This window comes from Elephantulus edwardii, unplaced genomic scaffold, assembly GCF_000299155.1.
Source record: "Elephantulus edwardii isolate Elephantulus edwardi_28Jun2011 unplaced genomic scaffold, EleEdw1.0 scaffold00093, whole genome shotgun sequence".
NCBI lineage: Eukaryota > Metazoa > Chordata > Mammalia > Macroscelidea > Macroscelididae > Elephantulus > Elephantulus edwardii.
Genome location: NW_006399843.1, coordinates 11,691,615 through 11,714,390, shown reverse-complemented (window position 1 = coordinate 11,714,390; position 22,776 = coordinate 11,691,615). Strand labels below are relative to the sequence as shown.

At 41.8% G+C, this 22,776-nt stretch overlaps 1 pseudogene; it reads left to right on the top strand.

Annotated features, from left to right (window-relative positions):
* Positions 1-22,776, top strand: part of LOC102854830 — a 38,610-nt pseudogene that overhangs the window by 400 nt on the left and 15,434 nt on the right.

Below are 22,776 nucleotides of genomic sequence, written 5' to 3'. Positions count from 1 at the left end.
TCGAAGGCCTCAGGCACTCAGCAGACGAGCACAAGGACGCGTGAATGCATTTGATGACGCCCACAGAAAAGCACAAACCGTGGAGTAGGAAACAACTCCTAGCTGAACCTCGCGTGTTTTCTGAAGCTGTCGATGGCTCTCTAGGAGGTGGCCTATCTTTTCCGCTTTTCCTGCGGAGTCTCTGGTGGATTCTCGCTGCCTTTGGTTTAGCAGCGGCTCAAAATTGTTGTAAAGTGTTCAGAGTTTTGGCGAAAATCTATTGCTACATCTCCCTCTCACCCCCCACCTCCAGCTGCTTTCCTCAGCACTTTATCAATTTTAGTTATGTTCACTGTGTTGTTTTTTTTTTTAAACCCAAAATTTTATTTTATACTTGTTTACTTACCAAGTCACATACACTGGTTTTTACTCCAAATTTTTCCCATTTCCTTTACTCACCATTCTCTCTCCACCCATCAAATTGTGCGACCTTATAATTTGCCTCCTGCCCATTCACATCCCTTTGCTCCCCTCCCCCCTTCTTGTATCGTCATACACGTTTTACTAGTTATCTTTCTTTGATCTTTTTCAGTATTTGTCCTTTTGGGACTGAGTTAGTTCAGTTAATATAATGTTTCCCAGTCCCTCCCAAGTTAGGTAGTAAGAAAAATCTATTACTATTTTTAAAATAAAAACTGTCCCTACAATTAGTTGTAACGACAAAAATATTTTTCATAAACCCAGTTTTCACCTGTCAGTGTACCTGCAAAGCTAAAATCCTGTGCTGATAGAATTTTCGAACCTTCCAATGAGCTGTGACCAGAGCGGCTGTTTTAGCCAATTGCAATGAGTCTTTGAATCATGTGGTTTCGTCTTTATTTAAGCACGCTGTTTTCATTGCTGCTGCTGTTTGTCCAGTGGCTCCTTAGGTCAAATTTTCTAGTGTTTACTTACTGTGGTAATGGTATTTATGAAGTGATTGTTTTATTGGTTTCTCCCCTTAAAGTAATTTAAGGGAAATGAGAACAATTTTAAAAGATTTGGCTTATTTACTAATAATTTTATAACAATGTAGGAATATTTTGTGAAACAATTTTATTGTTCTTATAATCTGGGAAATATGAAGTTTGATCAGTTTGCAACTCTTTCACATATTTAAAGTTGACACTAAGCATTCTTAAAGATGCTAAGGTTTGCTGCAAGAGGAGGTCCTTGGTGGCAGATGGAAGGGGAACACCGGGAGCTGACACCAAGCTGGCAATGTTACTGGCACCCCCTGCAGCTTTTGAGAGGGAAATGTGCGTGGCATTAGCATTGTGCCTTTGGTGTGGGAGTTAGTAAGGCATCAATTGTGTGGTTTGTAGATATAAATACTGTTTAAATATTTTCAGAGTGGAAATTTCTCTGCCCAGTGTCCTGGCCCCAGGGTGTGCCAAATCGTCTGGGGGTGGGTGTTTGAGGTTCCTGTTCTGTATCTGAGTGTTTCCACTTGGACAAAAAAGATTTCCTTTTTTGATGGTAGTCAGTGAAGGCCAGTACAACAGCTAGATGTCTGGTGGAGAAAGGTATCTACAAGCCCAGCATACCTTCAGACCAGCTGGGAGGTAGAATCCTGATTTTCTTTATTAAATATGTAAAATTTTGTGTTTTGGGGTTTTGGTGGTTTTTTTTTTTTTTTCCTTCTTTACACTCTCTGTTGCTCAACTGGGAGATAAAGATGAGTGGAGAACCCAGGCATGACACAAAAGGGCGTGGCTGCCCTCTGAAATGGCACTCATTGACCTTTCAGGAAGATGCCACTTTCTGCATTTGTCTTTTCATTTCTGTTGAGCTGTGAGAGTGTAAAAGTCTTAGCTCCTCATTTTGAAGGAAGCTCGGGATTCATTTATTCATTCAGCAAAAATCACACTCGTTATGAGCTGAGGGTGGTGTGGTTCAGTAGTAGAGTTCTCTCACCTTCCATGCTGGAGACCCGATTCTGTTCCATATGCAGTAGTCACCTGTCTTGTCAGAGTTGACTTGCTTGTTGCTATGACCCTGAACAGGTTTAGACTAAGAGGAGGAAGAAAGGCCTAGTGTCTTAGTGATCTAATGTTGCTGTAACAGAAATACCACAGGTAGGTGGTTTAACAAACAGTCATTTAATTTCTCATCATGTAGGAAGCAAGGAGCCTGAATTTAGGGTGCTGGCTTTAGGGCAAAGGTATTCTCCCTCTTTCAGCTCTGGAGGAAGGTCTTTCTTTGTGTCCTTTGAGCGTCTGCTCCCAGGGGATCCTCCTGTGACCCAGCATCTCTTCTCCTCCACCTCATCCTAGTTTGAGAGATGGATTCTCCTTTATTTCTTAAAAAAGATTGATTCCTCGTGTGTCCTACACTAATCCTGCTTCATGAACATAGCAAAGACAATCCATTCCTAAATGTGATTATAGCCAAAAGATTTACTATACGTATTTTGGGGAGACACAATTCAGTAACACCTGGAAATTCTTCTTCCAAAAGTTGGTCAGTGAAGAAAGATCCTGTGGATCACAATGGTCTGATCTGGTAGTACATGGGGTCACCATGAGTAGCAATAACACTATGGGTAAGATGCTGGGGGATAAAATGATCAAACAAGATCCTGGCTCCCAAGAAACACAATTTAACTGGTGGAATAAAGTGAAAGAGATGCTCTGGTCAGATACAAAGGCTGTTGTGGAGCGCACTTTGGGTGGAGGCTCGAGCAGGATTCCTGGAGGATGTGACATCTAAGCTGTGACTTGTAAAACCAGTGGAAGGTAGCTCAGTGGAGTGGATAAATAAAATCTTCCAGGTAGAAGGAAATGCATACTTGGAGATAAGGTAGTGTGGCATTTGTGAAGACTGCTATAAAATAAGGATTGAACCTCTACAGTTGCTAATTGGAAGACGCACTGTTCAAATCCTCCAGCTGCTCCACAGAAGACGGATGAACAATCTCTTCCTATGCCTGTCCTCTGGAAATCCACTGTAGGATCAGCTATGAATTGGTTCTCACTCCATAGTGCCGAACAACATTATTTTACAGATGAAGAAATCACCACGGCTGACAGGGTAATGTGGTTCCTTGCACAGGGCAGCCAGAGTTTCAATGTCAGTATTCCAGTGTCTTCTGCTGCTTGCCTCAGAGGAGGCATCCATCCGGAGTAAGAGTCGTGTCAGGCATATTATTTCCATCTTTAATTATTTTTTAAAAGGAAATGAACATTCTCAGTGCTTTTAAAATCTACCCTAATAGTTAATGATTTCTGAAATTCACACCAGTACTGAGACAAATAAGGAACCCTGGCGGTACAGTGCTTAAGTGTTTGAATGCTGAGATCATTCATCAGCCTCACCATGAAGATGGGGCAATCTGCTCCTGCAAAGATTATGGTCTTGGGAGCCTCACGATGCAGTGTTATCTGTCTTGTGAAGCCGCTGTGAATCAGGAAGGACTCATCAGCAATAAATTTTTTTTTTCTGGGAAATGTGTGCCAGACCAGAAACCTTGGTGATGCAGTGGTTAAAGCACTCAACTGCTAGCCAAGGAGTTAGCAGTTTGAACCTCTATGTGGGCAACTGACCTCCATAAAGATTCTCAGCCTTGGAAACCACGTGAGGTTAGTTCTGCTTTGCCCTACTTGGTTTTTGAGTTAGAGTAGACTCAAGACCAGTAGGTCTGGCTTCTTGTTTTTTGGGGACAGATGAGAGAAGATAGATTTTGTACAATGTTGTTGTTGTATGTGCTGCAGAATCACTTGCGACTCATAGTGACCCTATGTACAACAGCCCTAAACTCTGCTCTGTCCTGTGCCAATCGCTCCGTCTCCGATACACCCATCCCGATTACCCCAGTCACTGAATCAATCCACCTCATGGAGGGCCTTCCGTTCCTGCGCTGTCCTTCCACCCTATCAAACATGATATCCCTCTCCAAGGACCTGTCCCTCCTTACAACATGTCCAAAGTATGTTAGACGGAGCCTCAGAATCCTTGCCTCCAGGGAGCTGCCCGGTTTAACGCTTTTCAGGATGAATCTGTTTGTTTTCCTAGCAGTCCATGCTACCCTCAATACTCTTCTCCAGCACCACAGCTCAAAGGCATCAATTCTCCTTCTATCCTCCTTGGTCACTGTCCAACTCTCTGATGCATAACAAGGGATAGCAAAGACCATGGTCTGTATCAGAGGCACTTTAGTCCCCAGAGAGACGCCATTGCTCTTCAGTACTTTGGAGAGGTCCGTAACAATAGACTTTCCCATGGCAATACACCTTTTAATTTCCTGATTACTGGTGCCGAGAGTGTTGACTGTGGAGCCAAGCAAACTAAAGCTGTGAACTATCTCAGTCTTTTCACCATCCATCCTGATGCTGCCAATTGGTCCAGTGGTGAGAATCTTTGTCTTCTTGACATAGAGCCTCAATCCATATTAGCGGCTGCAGTCCTTGACCCTCTGCAGCAAGCGCATCAGGTCCTCCTCAGTTCCAGCAAGCAGAGTTGTGTCATCTGCATAACGCAGATTGTTGATGAATCTTCCACCAATCCTGACACACTTTTCCTCATAGAGCCCAGCCTCCCGGATAATTTGTTCTGCAAATAGGTTGAAAAGGTATGGAGACAGGACACATCCCAGGCATATGCCTTTCCCAATTTTTGAACCATGCAGTGTTGCCTTGCTCTGTTCTGACCACTCCCTCTTGGTCCAAGTACAGGTTTCACATTAGCACGATTTCCATTCTTCTCAGAGTCAGCCACAGTTTGTTATGTTCCACAGTTATTATACAATAATAAGACCTGGGAAAGTGGGATGTTGTTTAAGGCAGAAACAAGTCAGAGAAGTAAAACGCAAATATTTTCCACTAAAACAAGACAGTATAAAAATGGTAGGATCGTACTATTGATCAATGGTGGAGATCTTCCAAAACCCAGCCAGCCAGGACAGTCCTATCAGTTTCCATCTCTCACAGCTTTCTTTGTAGTGTCTTGTTCACTGATAAATAGTATCTCTTTAAATCTCTTGTTGTTATTGTTATTGATTGCTGTCATCTTGAGCACGACTCATAGCAACCCTATAAACAAAAGACCTGAAGCCTTTCTTTAACTATCATTTCTCAAAGTTCGTAGAGTTTCCAGAAGCGTGTTGTTTAGGAAGTGGATGCCATGCCTGCTCCCAAAACTGTCTTAAACTGGGAGCTCCACCAAACACTGTCCACCACGGGTAACCGTTATGGCATTTGACACCCCATTGGCACAAGGTTCAGCATCACAGCAACCCCAGGTTATCTCACTATAGCATATTAACAGAAGAGTGCTGTATCACTTAGAAGAATGTTCCTTCAAGATATAATAACAACTGACTTTTAAATGCAAAGGCCCTCCCTGAGGTCTTGTTGACTCTTAACAAGGAGAGGCTTAAATAAAAAACAACCAATATAGTATGTTGCTGTTATGTGCTGTTGAGTCACCTGTGACATATAGCAACCCTATGCACTGCAGCTCTGAACCCTTGCTTGTCCTGAGCCAGTCTCACTAATTCTGACACACCAACCCCCATTGCCTCAGATACTGTATCAATCCATCTCATCTGGGGTCTTCTTCTCCTGGGCTGTCCCTCCACCCTTAAATAAATAGCTTATTGAGTTCTTATTACATGCTCGGTATTATACTGAATACTTTCTATAATGTGGTAGATATGGGCAAAAGTGTTTAATGTTGTTAGGTGGCATCCAGTCAGCTCTAACTTGTAAAGACCTTATCAACAACAGAGAAAACCCCGCCCGATGCCACAGCAGCATCACAGTCTCTGCTCTCCTTATGCCCATTGTTTCAGTCACTGTGTTGTTCCATCTCATTGGGAGTTGACACTAAGCTATTTCAGGAAGCAGTATATGATCAAGAGCCAATGGTTCCAAAGGAAGAAACCCAAGATTAACTGAAGCACTGCCAAAATATAAAGCCCCAGGTACTGGCGAATAGCAGTTGAAATGTTTTAACAAATACCAACAAATAGATGCAGTGCTAAACACACTCAAATGCTATATATGTTAAGAAATCTGAAATATAGAGGAAAATGTCCAACAATAAAGGAATATTTATAGAAATAAATCTGGAAAACAGTTACCTGGTCGATTGATCATAAGAGATTCATATTTATGCTCATTTAGGGAAAAAAAGTGATCCAATAAAATGCAGAAATTATTGAACAATATAATTAATTATCACACAAAATATTGCTAAAGTTTATTAAAAACTATTAGAGCAGTAAATTAATAGGAAACTGCCAGAAATTCAAGCTGGATCCAGAAGAAGCCGTGGAATAAGAGCTGTTGTCAGGTGGATATTGGCTGAAAGCAGGAAACACTAGAAAGATGTTCGTGCTGTACTGACTAGCAAAAATGTTTGGCTGTGTGGATCTCAAATTATGGGTAACATTGAGAAGAATGAGAATTCCGGAACACTGAATAGTGTCTTTATAGGACCTATATATGGATCAAGAAGCAATCTTTTGAATGGAATAAGGGGATACTCTGTAGTTTGAAATCAGGAAAGATATCCACCAGGGTGTATTAAGGTTGTATCTTTTCACCATATATACTCAATATGTGGTGGTGGTGTTGTTGTTATGTATCATTGAATCGCCTGTGACTCATAGCAACCCTATGTACAATAGCTCTGAACCCAACCCTATTTTGAGCCAGTCTCCAACACAACTACCCCTATTACCTCATTTACTGTGTCAATCCATCTCATCCAATGTCTTTCTCTCTTCCACCCTTCAGAGCATGATGTTGTTCTCCAAGGATCAGTCGTTTCTGGCCATATACTCAAAGTATGTGAGATGGAGCTTCAAAATCCTAGCCTCCAAGAAGAAACTTGGTTTCACCCTCTCTAAAGTAGACATATTTGTTTTCTTGGCAGTCCCTGGTAGGCTCAACACTCTTCTCCAGCACCACAACTCAAAGGCATCAATTCTTCTTCTGTCATTCTTAGTCAATGCCCAGCTCTCTGCTGCATTGCAAGTAATTACAAAGACCTTGTCTTGGATCAGGCACACCTTGATCTCTAGAATGATGTCATTGCTTCTCAGTACTCTGGAGAAGTCCCTGACAGCAGATTTTCCCCAATGCAGTTTGTCTTTTGATTTCCTGACTGCTGATGCCAAGAATGTTGATTGTGGAGCCGAGCAAGCTGTAATTGCTAACAACCTCAATCTCTTCTCCAGCTATCATGGTGCATATGAGGCAACTAAATATATACTTCAGTCTTTAAAGTGTCATCCTTGCTTTGAATCACTTCAAAGAGGTCCTTCGCAAAAGATTTGCCCACTGCAATATGTCTTTGGATTTCTTGATGCCTGCTTCCATGAGTGTTGATTGTAAATCCATGTACAGTGAAGTCTTTGGAAACTTTAACAATTTTTCTAGTTATCATGGTGTTGCTTTTTGGTCCAGTGATGAAGATTTTTGTTTTATGTTGAGACTTAATCCATATCAGTGTCTGTAGTCTTTGCGCTTCAGTAAATACTTCAAGTCCTCTTCATGTTAAGCAAACTCGATTATGTAATCTGTATATTGCAAGTTATTAATGAGTCTTCCTCCAATCCTGATATCACATTCTTTTTCAAATAGTGCAGATTCTCAGAGTTTTGCTCAGTTCAGGCCATGATCTTCACAATTACTTGCTATGCACCAGAGAGCTGAATAATGACTAAGGATGACAGAAGAAGAATTGTTGTGGTGTTGGAGAAGAGTGGTGAACATACCATGGACTGCCAAGAGAATAAACAGGTCTGTCTTGGATTTGGTGAAACTAAGCTTTCCTTGGAGGGAAGGATTTTGAGGCTCCATCTCACATACTTTGGGCATGTGGCTGGAAGGACTAGTCCTTGGAGAAGGACATCATGCTTGGAAAGGTGGAGGGACAGAGCAGGAGAGGAAGACCCTGGATGAGATGGATTGACACAGTACTTGGGTATGGGAGTAGGTATGTCAGAGATGGTGAGATAGGTTATGGATAAGGCAGAATGCAGAGCTACTGTGCAAAAGGTCGCTATGAGTTATAGTCGACTTGGTGGCACATAGGAGCAACTACTTCCAGGCCCGGGCTATAACTCTGTGCTCTTCTACCAGTCAGATAGGAGGGTACACGGAGAACTCCAAGGGAACAAAAAGAATGCTGGCCCCTGAATCAGTTCTTTAAGGAGAACTGCACAGTAGAGGCAGCCCATCTTTATCTACCTGTAACTTGAGTGAGGAATAAGCCCTTGTTATATCCAGTTGAGAACTGGGAGCTTTTGCTATAGCAGCTAATGTTAACTGCCCTGATATATCCATAAATGTTGTTGTTCTTAAACTTTATAACCACCGATGTGGCTTCATTGTCAGTGTTTTATAGCCGGGAAAGTGAGGATACTTGCCCAAATCACTCTGCCATAAGTAGCAGAGCTAAGATTTCATCCCAAGTCTGTTTGATTCCAGAGCTCATGCCTTCCCTACTAAGATTTCATCCCAAGTCTGTTTGATTCCAGAGCTCATGCCTTCCCTACTGTGTTAGTAATGTCCTTCTCAATCTTGGAAGGTTTTCTGAAACAGACAAGTGTCCGTTAAGAAAGGACGTAGGGGTGCAGGAGGGACAGTTTGAGGCCTAGATACCGCTCAAGGACATGGTGAGCCCAGGATCTGTGACCTGGTGCAGCAGAGTGTGGCAGAGCTCACAGACGTCTTGTCCCTGTGGCTATACTGGGGGATTTTTAAGGTGAATTTGAGCTCAGGATGTTCCCGTCATTTCATTTTTGCTTTTTGTCTTCTCAATCTGTAGGAGGATCCCTCTAAATGAGGCATCATATATTGGGGTGTGGTGAGGGAGACCAGAGAGGGTAGGAAGTCAGGGCTCATGTTTGGTAATAGATAGGACTTGCAGTTTCTGTCCCTGGACTGGTGATTAGGGAAGTTCCCAGGCCTCATGACTACTGTGTCAGAGCTACACAATTAGGGGAGAGAGCCCCAGAGGGAAGCGATTCTGGGTTCCACAGAGAGGAGAAACCCATCTGGGGAAACCTGGAAGTCATCAGGTAGAGGAAAATCATTGAGACCTTGTGAGCTGCCTGCTCCAATCCACCACTCCACTGTCTGCAGTCTTTGTCTGCAGGATCCAGCTAATGTCCACTTCTCTTCACCCTCAGCTGGCTGCCTGGCTAAGCTCAAGAGCTCGGAGAAGACAAATTCCTTTTTTAATATCTTTTACTCCAACTAGTTGATAGTTTTGGTTTAGGTTGAGTTGTTGTTGGATAGGAAGCCGACATTCTTGAAAGGTTTTATGCAGGAGAGGCACACAGTAGATTGACATTCTAAGTAGAAAGGAAACCAGAGCATTTGACTAGCCTGAGTGACTCAGCTGGTTAATGGCAGATTAACAACGCCTTATCTTCAGATTGATGTTCTACTCTCTTTGCTTGACTTGTTACAACAGCAAAACTTGTGAAACTGAACTTCTGTTAGCCTAGAGGTGGAGAGGAGGAAACAGTGACCCCCTAGGTGAGGGATCTTCCCTACTAATTCCTTCAAATCAGCAGATCAAGGACTAAAAGCATTCTCACTCCTGTACTTTAGAGAAGACACTGTTCTTGGCCAGTGGCCAAGGTCACAAGACTGGTGAGAAAAGCCCATGGGCCTTTGGAAACAGGAGATACCCTCTTTGCCTTAATATCAGGTCAAACCCATTTGGCCTGAATTTCTAGGGTTGTGTAGATGTGAATTAAGACAGAAAAAAAAATATTCCCTTCCCTTTATCTTTATTTAGGACTACCCAACTAAACAGTTATATCTAACAATATTCCTCTATTGTTCACAGCATTTTCAAAGGCCTGTTGTTTTAGAAATGGATGCCCAACCCTGCTTCCTAGTCTCTCATAGTCTGGGGGTTCTACTTTAGTAAAGCAACTGAGAGACAAAGGCTGCACTCATAAGAGCAGATGATAAACAAGCACATGTATTCATATCTAAGCTATTGTCATTGTTGTTATTGTTGTTATGTGCCATCAAGTCCTTTACGACTCATGCAACACCATGTACAATAGCCCTAAACCCTTCTCTATCCCTTGCCAATCTTACTGTCTCTGACATGCCTATCCCCATTAACCCTGTGATGGAATCAATCCATCTCTTCAAGGGTCTTCCTCTCCTGCGCTGTCCCTGCACCCTCCCAAGTATGACGTCCCTCTCCAAGGACTGGTCCTTCCTTGCAACATGTCCAAAGTATGTCAGACAAAGCTTCAGAATCCTTGCCTCCAAGGAGCAGCCCGGCTTCACCCTCTCCAGGATGAACTTGTTTGTTCTCCTAGCAGTCCATATTCAATACTTGTCTCCAGCACCCAAACTGGCAAATCCTTGGTGTTCAAAGCCTCAAACCTATTCTTGAGATTATTTTTAAATTCAGGTAGGATAGACTCAAGGTCATATTTAGTTCTTTTGAACTTTTAAAAATCTTGTTTAGCTTCAATTTGAACTCGCACATGAGTAATTCATGGTCTGTTGCACAGTCAGCACCGGGCCTGGTTTTGACTGCTGATATTAAATTACTTCAAAGATTCTTACCATAGACCTAGTCCATCTGATTCTTGTGAAGTCTATCAGGTAAAATCCATGTGTATAACTGCCATTTGTGTTTCTTAAAAAAAAGGAGGGATATTTGCAAGGAATAAATCATTGAAGGTACAAAATTCAATCATTTCCCCTTCCAGCCTCATTTCTGTCTCCAGCTAACTACCTTTTCTTCCTCATGGTTTCAAACTTTTGAATTTCAGTCACCAAAACATTGAAAACTAATTATCTAAGACAAGATGATTTATGCAATAGTATCCTTTACGTAGAGAGAGGAAAGCGAAAATACCAAAATAGATTTCAGAAGTGACTCTAAAAATTGCACAAGAGTTTCAAGAAACCAAAACAAAGAGAAGAGATGCAGTGGTGAAAGAGATGAACAGAAGATTTCAGGGGCAGCTCAAGAAGACAATCACAGTATTATAATGGAAAGTGCAAAAAGCTTGTGTCAGAGAATAAAAAGGGGAGAACACACTCAGCATTCTCAAGTTGAGACAACCGGAAAACTCAAGCCTCAAGTTGCAATACTGGAAGATGCTTTGGGAACAATCTTGAATGGTCCAGGAAGCAACAAAAGAAGATGGGGGAAATACACAGAGTCACTGTACCAAAAAGAATTGGTCTAAAGAGAAATATTTTAGGGCTTGGCATATAATCAATAGCCAATGATGATGAAGAAAGAAGTTCAAGCTGCACTAAGGCATTGGCACAAAATAAGGCCCCAGGAATTGATAGGCTACAAATTGACATATTTAAGCTAATAGATGCAGCCCTGGGAATGCTCACCAGTCTGTGCTGGGAAATTTGGAGGACAGCTATTTGGACAACTGATAGGAAGAGATCCATATTTGTTCCTATTCCCAAGATGTCCTAACAGAATGTGGAAATTATTGAACAATACCACTAGTATCACATGCAAGTAAAATATTGCTGAATATTATTTAAAAATGGCTAGAACAGTATATTGATAGGCCAGAAATTTAAGTTGGATTCAGAAGAGGCTGTGGCACAAGGGATATTATTGCTGATGTCAGATGATCTTTGCTGAAAGGAAAGAATAGAGAATACCAGAATGATGTTTATTCATGTCTTACTGGCTAATCAAAGGTGTGGTGTTAAGGATTTATTCAGTGGCTTTCCTAGCTGTTGTTTGACTTTGCCATGTAGATGGGTGGGAATATGTGAATAAGACATTTTAGCCTCTGCACAAGGGGATTGGCTTGTCTCACCAATAAAATGAGTGGCTACAGCAGCAGATTTAGATTTTTCTCTACCAGTAAAGAAGAAGAAGAAAGAGAATGTAGCATATCCTTCAGGCTCAGAAATTCTAGCTCCAACTATACTCATGGAAGAAGCAGTCATGGCCAAACCAGAGAATGACATGAGGTAGAGCTAACCTGGGGACTGCTACTGCCCCTCATCCCCCGAGATAGAACAAGAGCTAAGCAAAGATCCTTTGTCCAAGTTTGGTGGGCAACTGGGGGTAGAGGTGAAACCAATATTGTCAGGACTGAGAACTTTGAAATACTGGCCTAAAGCAGAGAGGCTCCATGCTGAGGCGCCTGCAAGCACATTTCATAAAGCTGTCTTGATCGAATGACTGTATTTGGCTACTAACCTAAATGATAGCCTTTTGACTTCCCCAATATGATTATGTTTGGTTTGTGAGCTGCATCTTGGATTTTGGACCCAGTAAAACAGTAAGATTGGTGCTGAGATGAGTAGAAAGAGGTAAAGAGTGTGGGGGACACATCTGACCCCATGGGAATTGGTTTTGTGTTGTTGATGCTGTTTAGAGGAACAGTTCCCCTTTGTGAAGTCAATGAAGTTCAGATATGACCCTCCCCATGTGGCCCTTGCTCTTTTTATGTAAGACATTTAACTGTATGGATTATAACAAACTATGGTTAGCATTGAGAAGAATGGGAATCCCTGACCATCTAATTGTGCTCATGTGAAACCTATACCTAGACCAAGAAGCTGTTGTCCAAACAGAGTAAAGGAACATTATATTCTCTAAAATTGAGAAAGGTGTGTGTATTCTTTTTTCCATGCTTATTCAATCTGTATGCTGAGCAAATAATTCGAGATGCTGGACTCTGTGAAGAGGAATGTGTAGGGAGCTCTGGTGCTCTAGTGGCAAGAAGCGGTGTTGCAATCCTAAAGGTGCCCAGGTTGAATCCACCAGATACGCTGCTGAAGAAGGAGGGGCCATCTCCTCCTGTGCGAGTCAGATCCGATTCAATGGTACACAACAAGGAAAAAAAATAAAGGAAGAACCTACAGAAAAAAAAAGATTACTGTTGAGGAGCTCTGATGGCCTAGTGGCAAGAAGCTGCATTGCCCTCCCAAAGGTGCATGGTTCAAATCCACCAGAGGCTCTGCTGAAGGAGGGGCAATCTCCTCCTATGCCAGTCCTGTGCCAGTGAGATACGATTCAATGACACACAACAACAACAACAACAAAGAAGAATGTGGCAATTAGGATCAAAGAATGACTCATCAACAAGCTGCATTGTGCAGATGACATGACCTTGCTTACTAAGAGTGAGGAGGACTTCAAAGGCTTGCTGCAGAAGATCAAAGACTACAGCCTTCAATATATGTTACATCTCAACATTAAGAAGACAAAATTCTTCACCACTCTGCCAATAGACAATTTTATGATAGATAGAGAAAAGATTGAAATTAACAGCATTTTTTTTTCTTGGATCCACAATCAGCACCCTTTCCACTAACAGTCAAGAAGTCAAAAGATGTACTACATTAGGAAAGCGTACTGTCAAGGACCTCACTAAAACACAAAGAACAGGACATCTGTTTAAAGACAAAGATACCCCTGATCCAGGCCATGTTGTTGTTTATTGCTGTCAAGCCGAGCACAACTCATAGTGATCCTATGTACAAAAGACCTGAAGACTTTCTATAACTAGCCTTGTTTCTCAAAGTGCATAGATTTTCCAGAGTCATGTTGTTTAGGAAGTGGATGCCACTCCTGCTTCCAAACATTAAGTCTTAAACTGGGAGCTCCATCAAAAACTGTTCACCATGAGTAACCATTATGACATTTGATAGCCCAGTGGTACAAGGTTGAACATCACAGCAACTCCACGTTATCGCACTGCAGCAAATTGACAGAAGAGTGCTGAACCACTTAGAAGAATGTTCTTCCAAAATATAATAACAACTGACTTTTAAATACAAAAGCCCTCCATAAGGTCTTGTTGACTCAAACCAAGAAGCTTAAATAAAAACAACCATTATAATATGTTGTTATTGCTGTTGTTGTTGTGTGCCGTCAAGTTGCCTGTGACCCAGAGTGACCCTATGTACAGCAGTTCTGAACTCTTCCCTGTCCTGAGCCAGTTTCACTAATTCTGGCACAGCAACTTTCATTGCCCCAGTTACTGTATCAATCCATCTCATATGGGATATTCCTGCGTTGTCCGTCCACCCTTCCAAGCATGATGCCCTTCTCCAAGGACCAGTCTTTCTCTCCTGGCCACGTGCCCAAAGTATGTGAAATGGAACTTCAAAATCCTGGCCTCCAAGGAGAAACTTGGTTTCACCCTCTCTAAAATAGACATATTTGTTTTCTTGGCAGTCCATGGTATGGTCAAGACTCCTCCAGCACTACAACTCAAAGGCATTGATTCTTCTGTCATCCTTAGTCATTGTCGAATTGCAGAGACCATGGCCATAGTCTTTTAAATTACTTCCTATGCTTGTGAAAGTTGGGCAATTGGTAAGGATGACTGAAGAAGAATCCATGACTTTGAATTGTAGTGTTGGAGACGAGTACTTGACTATTCTATGGAATACAAAAAGAATCCAAACAATCTGTCTTGGAAGGAGTTGCAACCAGGGTGCTTCCTGAGAGGCAAAGATTGTGAGACTTCATCTCACATACTTTGGATATGTTCTCACGCAGAGCAAGTCCTTGGAAAAATCTGTCATACTGGAAAAGGTGGAAAGTCAGAGAAAGAAAGGGAAAATGCCCAACAAGATTAATTGACCCAGTAACTGTAATTCTTGAGCGGTCCCTCACAGCCAGGAAATCAGGAGACGAACTGTAATAAGGGACTTTAGCATATCAGAGATGATGAGGATGGCACAGGATAGGACACGATTCATATTTGTTGTTCATAGAGTCACTGCGAGTTGTGGTCAACTGGCAACTAATAATGACATTAACATAATCAATCAAGGATCTTGGCAGGCCTAATTTGTAGAGAACCGCGTTCTTGAAGTTGGTACCCTTTCTGATGGTTCAAATCCACCAGTGGCTCCATGGGGGAAAGATGGGCAGTCTCCTCCTGTGTGATTTATAGCCTCAGAAAACAACCTGCAGAGTCTGCTATGAGGCATTTCCAGCTTGACAACCGTGAGTCTGAGTTTTGAGAGGCCTAGCCTGGCATCCTTGGGTGGTGCAAAGTGTTAATGCACTTGCTTGCTAACTGAAACATTGGCAATCTGAATCAATCCACAGAAACCTCAGAAGAAAAATGTGCCAGTGTATATCTCAGAAATCAACCACCGAAATGCTATGGACTGCTCTAACATATGTTAGGCCAGCATGAACTACAACTGACTAGATGGCAACTGATATTGGAAAGTGATTGTCTCCGCTGGGCCATTACCTTGTGCCTCTATTAGCCACTGGCAAGATAGAATAATTATAACCTTTCTGGGATCTTGCTGGACCAGATACAAAAGCCTTCTGACAATTGATGAAGACTTCCCAAGGAGAGTAATTGTGGTTAGTAGAGATATTTACCAGAGAGTGTCTGCTATGGTTAGAGGAAGGCTGCCCTCTCCACTGTCATCTGGATTGCACTGTCCAGGATGGATTGTGCAGAGCCCTACTCCCATTACAGGACGAGTGACTTTGACTGGATTTGGTACTCCATTCCCCACCAAAAGAATGCTTGAGAAAATATTTTCCCACACCGTGAGGACTTAGCCCATTATCCTTGCTTTGTGAATATGGGAAGCAGGAGGTTAATAGAAAATAAGAAACAGAAGAGCGTCATTTCAAGAAACGATTGTTTTCCTTCTGTAATCCTGATAGTCTTTACTTCTCCCGTTGGTAGAGGTGTAATTTCCCTTAGTTGTAATATTAATGGTCTGATATAGCACAGATGCAGGAAGTCCATTCAGCTCTTCAGTTTCCATTCCCAGATGCCCTCTGGAGTTCCCCAAGAAAGTATCACAGGGCCCCCAGAACTGTCTTGCTGGTTTCACAGATCACCCCCGGAAGTCTCAGGATGGTTAACTCTAGGCTGCAGCTTCTTTTAAGGTGGACACAAGGTGGCCTGCCACAGGGGCCACAACTCTTCAAAGTGCTGTTGGGAACTTATGAAAAACAGAAGTACCAAGGAAGGTGATAAAGGAGCCACCAACACCAAATGCAGAGAAAACCACTTGAGAGGGTTGAGATGTGGAAACAATTAATAATAACTGGATTCCCCTAAATTTGTTATCAGGTCTTATATAATGTTTTTATTTTTTCAAATACTCTTTTATTTTCCACTCAGATTTTCTTCGTTTCCCACATCAAATCATAAGAAGTACGAAGTATAAACGGGCCCTTCCATTGTATATTTATTAGTTGCTGTTAAGTTGGCTCTGAGATAGAAAGCTCTCATGTTACATGAACAATCCATTGCCTGGCCTTGCACCATCATCATCATCACTGGTATGATTGATTTATTGTGATCACCTGTCAAGCCATCTCATAGAGGGATACTGTTGTCTTCATGACTCTCTATCTCATCATAATGTCCTTTTCTAACAATTGATCTTTCCTAATGATTGCTTTAGATAACTGTGAAAGTTGTACAATGAATAAAGAATACCTTGGTATCAGAAGTCGGGAGAAAAGAATTACTGCTTTGGGCAAGGTTACTGTCAGGGAACTCTCCAAAGTACTGAAGAGCAATGATGTCAGTGACTAAGGTGTGCCTGCTTCAGGCCATGGTCTTTTAAGTTGTCTTAGAGCTGGATAAAGAATAAAGATGACAAAGGAAGAATTGATGTCTTTGAACTGTGATATTGGAGAAGAATACTGACTCCCATGGACAGCCAAAACTATGAATAGGTTTGTCTTGGAAAAAGTTCAGCCAGAGTGATCTTTGGAGACAAAGATGGAAAGTCTTTGTCTCTCATATTTTGGACAGGTTGGTAGGAGAGGAAATTCCTTGAAAAGGTCAGCAAAAATGAGGAAGACCTCCAACAAGATGGATAGACATGGCGACTGCAGCAATGGGCTTAAGTGTATCACAGAGAGTGAGGATGGCACAGGATAGGACGGGATTCATACCTGTTGTTCAAAGTGTTGCTATGAATAATACTTGACTCAATGACAATTGATAACAACAACAGGGAGCTCTAGTGGCTTAATGGTAAGGAATTGCGCTGAAGATATAAAGATAGGTGGTTCAAATCCACCAGCTGCTCCATGGGGAAAATATGGGCAGTGTCCTCCTGTGGGATTTGATGCCTTTGAAAACCCACTGGAGAGTAAGCTATGTATGAGTTCCAACTCCAAACTTCATAAGAATTGCAACATGAAGAATTGATGCCTTTGACTTGTGATGTTAGTGAAGAGTGCAGCATTTACCATGTACTTCCAAAAGAACAAACAAATTTTTCTTGAAGAAGTAATGCTAAGATGCTGTTAACTAGCAAAGATGGTAAGACTTTTTCTTACAGATTTGGGGCAGATTGTAAGGAGGTGACAGTCTTTAGAAAAAGACCTGTTCCTTGGAAGGGTGGAGCATCATTGATAGAAAGGAGAGCATTCACTGAGATGGACACAGAGACCATCACAAGGGGTGTACAGTGGAAATTATGGAGATGCAGAAGACAGTACAAAATGGAGCTTGGCTTCAATCTATTGTTTAAAGGGTTGCTATGAGTCAGAATCAATTTGATTATCCTCAAAAGTAAAAATAAATTAAATGGTTTCATTAAATGAGCTGAATTCTTAACTCCTTGCTTCTAAGGGAACACTTTTCCAGACTCAGAAATACACAATTCAAGAATGAAAAAGTATCACATAGCGACAAATCTTGGATAATTCAAGAATAGATAAAATAGCAGGGGTGCAGTAAGAGATAAACCATCTTCTTTTTGTTACTCATAAAAAAACCCCAAAAACCAAAACACCAAACCCTTCAAAGTCACTGCCATTGAGCTAACTCTGACTCATACAGACCTCAGCTGAGTTTCCAAGGCTGTACTTCTTAAGAGGAAGAGACTTCTGTCTTTCCCCTCTGAGCTACTGGGACATTGAAACTGCTGGAGATGCAGAGCCTTCGGGTAGTAGGGCAGCTTGCGGGGCACTAGGTCACCAGACTTTTCTAATCCTTTGTAAATATGCAGGATTCAAACGTTCAGCCTCAAGAAAAACACTCATTTTGGTTTTCTTCTACATTCACACTTTGATACATTTACTAAAATATTCTAAGGTAGTTATATCTCATTTTATTATTGTCACATTAAAACGTAAAAAAACCCAAATCATTTCTGATGAGTCAATTCCAACTCGTAACAAGTCTGTGGGGCAGAACAGAACTGTCCCAACCTGTTTCTGAGGCTCTAAGTCTTCTACAGAACTAGACTCCACATTGTGGTCCCTGAGAGCAGCTGGTGGGTTCAAACAGCTGACCTTTCAATTAGCCATGAAGCGCTTTAAACCACGACCACAGAACTCCCACAGTCAGATTAACAACCCCAAAGGCAACCCTTCTGACAGAACAGGTAACCAAAAAGATCATCTCTTCCTGTAACGTCCACCATTCTAAGTTTTTCATAGTCCTTGAGAGAAGAGATCAGCTATCTTCCCACCTTTGGGAATCTTCAGTCTTCACCTTACCCCAGCCTGAAGCCCATCTCCTTTTGTGGTGGATTTACAATGAAAAGGATGCTTCACAGTGAGAAGATCCTTGTCTTTCAACAGTGGGAAGATCTGCATTCTTCAAGGCAATTTCTAGTCCCTCACCAAAGGTGTAGTCTGGCTCCAGTGGACCAGAAAGGTCCCTACTGCCATTGCAAATAGACTTCCTCAATTTTGCTTTAGCCTTAAATATCAGCACAAGTATGACAGGAATCATGCTTCCAGACAGTGGGATGGGAGGCTAAGTCTATGGTTGTATCATGGTCATTTCTTCACAGGAGGAAAGAGAGTGAGTTTGCTACTCCTGCCCTTTTCTGGACTTCTGGGAACAATACCTGGAAAAAGAATAAAGATTTTTCAGGTACATGGCAGCCTAAATTTAGACTTATGTAAAGCCATTTCTTATACTCACTTGACATTGCCAAAAAACTTCGTAAGGCCTCATTTGAGGCATTTTCACTTGACCCACTGCTATTGTCCAGGACTTAGCTCAAAACAATGAACAGGTACTTTCCTTATGCTGTTATGACTAAGAAAGTTTACCCAGCTCAGAGTGCAGCTTGCACCTAAAGACAAATTCTAATTACCACTCTGCCATGGTAATGAAAAAAATTGCAGTTTTTAAGATTCAAGGATGCTTTACCATACCTCTTGTGGCAGCCAGACTGCTGGACATGAAACTCTAAGATGAGTTCAAGCTTTCAACCTGTCACTTGCCGTTGTTGACTTTGGGCAAACCACAAATTCCTCAGATCTTAGATCTTAGATCTTAGCTGTAAAATGAGTATGAAACCTCTTCTTCCAATCTATGAACACTGTTGGAAGGATTAATTTAAGCTAATGTTTGTTAAGTCCCTTAACAAGACACTGTGTGAGACAAAAATTCATTAGAAATTGACCTTCTCAGGTTCATGTACATCCAAGGGGTTAGACTTGTAATAAAAAAACACCCTCTGATATGCAGTAAGAAATATTAACTTAGACATGCAATGATCTATAAGCCCTAAGGTATTTACAAATGTAGGATACTAGTACTACAGATAGTCACTAGGTTATGAACATGTATCTTTCTTACAATGTGTAATTACAAACCACCTCTTCTAAAGTGTATTATGTTTGAGGTACATATAATGCTTCATAAAAATAAATGAGTACTACTTTGTGACACACATCAAAACATAACACTTATTCTTCACTTATCCACATGATAAGTGGATAAGTGAAGTTTATCCACCACGGAGTACTGGTGGCCTAGTGGCAAGAAGCTGTGCTGCAATTCCAAAAGCACGCAGTTCAAGTCCTCCAGCTGCTCCATGGATGAAGGATGGGCAATCTCCTCCTGTGCAATTGACTGCCTCTGAAAACCCACCAGAGGATCAGCTATGAGTCAGTTCTGACTTGATGGCACAAGACAACAACAACAATTTGCGGCACACACTGAAACATAACACTTTATTTTAACTCATCCACATGATTAGGTTCCAAAGACTAGATTGCTGCGTGAAAATTAGTGTTATGCAAAAATGGAGGACGACAACATCAAGTCACAGAATGGAAGATGACAACATTATCACAAAACTATCATCTTTGCATAACTGTCAAATTAAAAAGGAAATCTTTTTGTAACTGCCAAACCAGTGAGAATCATGGCCATCTTAATCATCACAGAGAGCATTACTTCTGTCTCACATTAATGTGTTTCTACCAGATATACATCATTAATGAGCAAAGTAGTTAAATAGTAGCTAACTCTGAGAAGAATGGGAATCTCAGGACATTTGATTGTGCTAATGCCAAACCTATACTTGGACCAGGAGGCAGTCATCAGAATAGAGCAAGGAAGCACTGTATTGTTCAAAATTGGGAAGGGTGTATGCCAGAGATGTGTCCTATCTCCATACCTTTTCAATCTATATGTAGAAAAGATTACCCGGGAGGCTGGGCTCTATGAGGAGAAATGTGGCATCAGGATTGGAGGTAGACTCATCAACACTCTGTGTTATGCAGATGACACAACCCTGCTTGCTGAAACTGAGGAGGACCTGAAACGCTTGCTGCAGAAGGTCAAGGACTGCAGCCTTCAATAATGGATTGAAGCTCAACCTCAAGAAAACAAAGGTTCTCACCACTGAGCCAATGGACAGCATCGTGATAGATGGTGAAGAGATTGAGATTGTTAACAACTTTGCTTGGCTCCACAATCAGCACTCTTGGTACCAGCAGCCAGGAAATGAAAAGACAAATGACGTTGGGAAAGTCTTTTGTCAGAGACTTCTCCAAAGTACTAAAGAGCAATGACGTAAATCTGGAGACTAAAGTGTGCCTGATTCACGTCATGGTCTTTACAATTACTTGTTATGCATCAGAAAGCTGAACAATGACAAGGAATGATAGAAAGAAAAAAGATGTCTTTGAGCTGTGGTGTTGGAGAAGAGTATTGAGTATACCACGGACTGCTAAGAGAATGAACAGGATCATCCTGAAGAGGCTTAAACCAGGCTGTTCCTTGGAGGCAAGGATTCTGAAGCTTCATCTGATATACTTTGGACATGTTGCAAGGAGGGACCAGCCCTTGGAGAAGGACATCATGCTTGGGAGTGTGGAGGGACAGTGCAGGAGAGGAAGACCCTTGAAGAGATGAACTGATTCAGTGACTAGGGAAATGGGGATGGGTGTGTTGGAGCCAATAAGATTGGCACAGGATAGAGCAGGGTTTAGGGCTGTTGTACATAGGGTCACTATGAGCAACAGGAGACTCAACGGCACTTAACAATAACAACAATAAATTTATGTTGAATATTAATATAGTCAATAAATGAGGAGTAGGTGCATTGTTATTATTGTGTTAATATCTCAAAGATGTTTTAATGTGTCTGGAAATTTTTTAACTAAAGAACTATTTCTTGAAGAATATTTAAAGTGTATTATGTACTAAGATCTTTTTGGTGAAGAGTACCGATTATTACATGGACAGCCAAAAGAATAAACAAGCCTGTCTTGGAGGAAGTGTAACCCAGGGCCTTAAAGGTAAAGATGGTGAAATTGATCTCACATACTTTGGTCATTTTGTCAGGAGGTGGAAGTCCTTGGAAAAGGAAATCATGCTGGGAAAGGTATAAGGACAGAGAAAAAGAGGAAGACTCTCACTAAACAAGGATGGGCACCACGATTGCTGCAATGGGCTTGAGCATTCCATAGGTCATGAGGGTGGTGCAGGATAGGAAAAGGCTCCGATCTGTAGCTCATGGGTCATTATGAGTGGCCAGTTCTACGGCATAAGACAAGAAAACAAAATCTGACTAACTGATACTAGATAACACTGTTAACTGTTCCAATGTACAGATGTTTTTGTTGTCATGTACCATCGAGTTGCTTGTGACTCATAGTGACCCTATAAACAATAGCTCAGAACCCTGCCCTATCCTGAGCCAATCTCACTGTCTCTGACACCTCTGCCCCCATTACCCAAGTCACTATCTCGTCCAGCGTCTTCCTCTCGTGTGCAGTTCCTTCACCCTTCAAAGCATGATATCTCTCTCCAAGGACTGGTCCCTCCTTGCAACATGTCCAAATTATGTCAGATGGAGCTTCCTTACCTCCAAGGAGCAACTTGGTCTTACCCTCTCCAGAACGTTCGTACCTGTTTGTTCTTTGGGCAGTCCATGTAATAATGGGCAGTTCAACACTCTTTTCCAGCACCACAACCCCACAGCACAAGATATCAATTTTTCTTCTGTAATCCTTATTCAATTCAAAATAGATTTAGGATTGGAACTGGTTATAATCTGGGACTGTCTGTATTGTTAAAATTCTTAAAGACTTGGTCTCCTTTCTGCTCTCTGCCAGGCTAAACTTGACCAGCTCACACTTGGAAGTCTCTTCTCCTGGCTGGTCCAGGAGCCCTCACAACCCCTTTAACACACACAGAGAGGTTTACTCATCCGCCCTCTGCATCTGCTGCAGCACTTTCCCTTGGCTATGTTGGAAATACAGTCTTTCCCTTTCATTGGAATTGTTGTTGTTGTTATGTGCCGAGTCGCTTGTGACTCATAGTGACCCTATGTACAAGAGCTCTAAATGCCGTTCTATCCTGTGCCAACCTAGCCATTCCAAATGCACTTATTCCCACCACTCCAGTCACAGAATTGATCCATCTCATCAAAGGTCTTACTCTCCTTCGCCATCCCTCTCCAAGGACCAGTCAGTCCCTCCTTGCAACATGCCCAAAGTATGTCAGATGAAGCTTCAGAATCCTTGACTCCAAGGAGCATTCCGGCTTCACCTTCTCCAGGACAAACC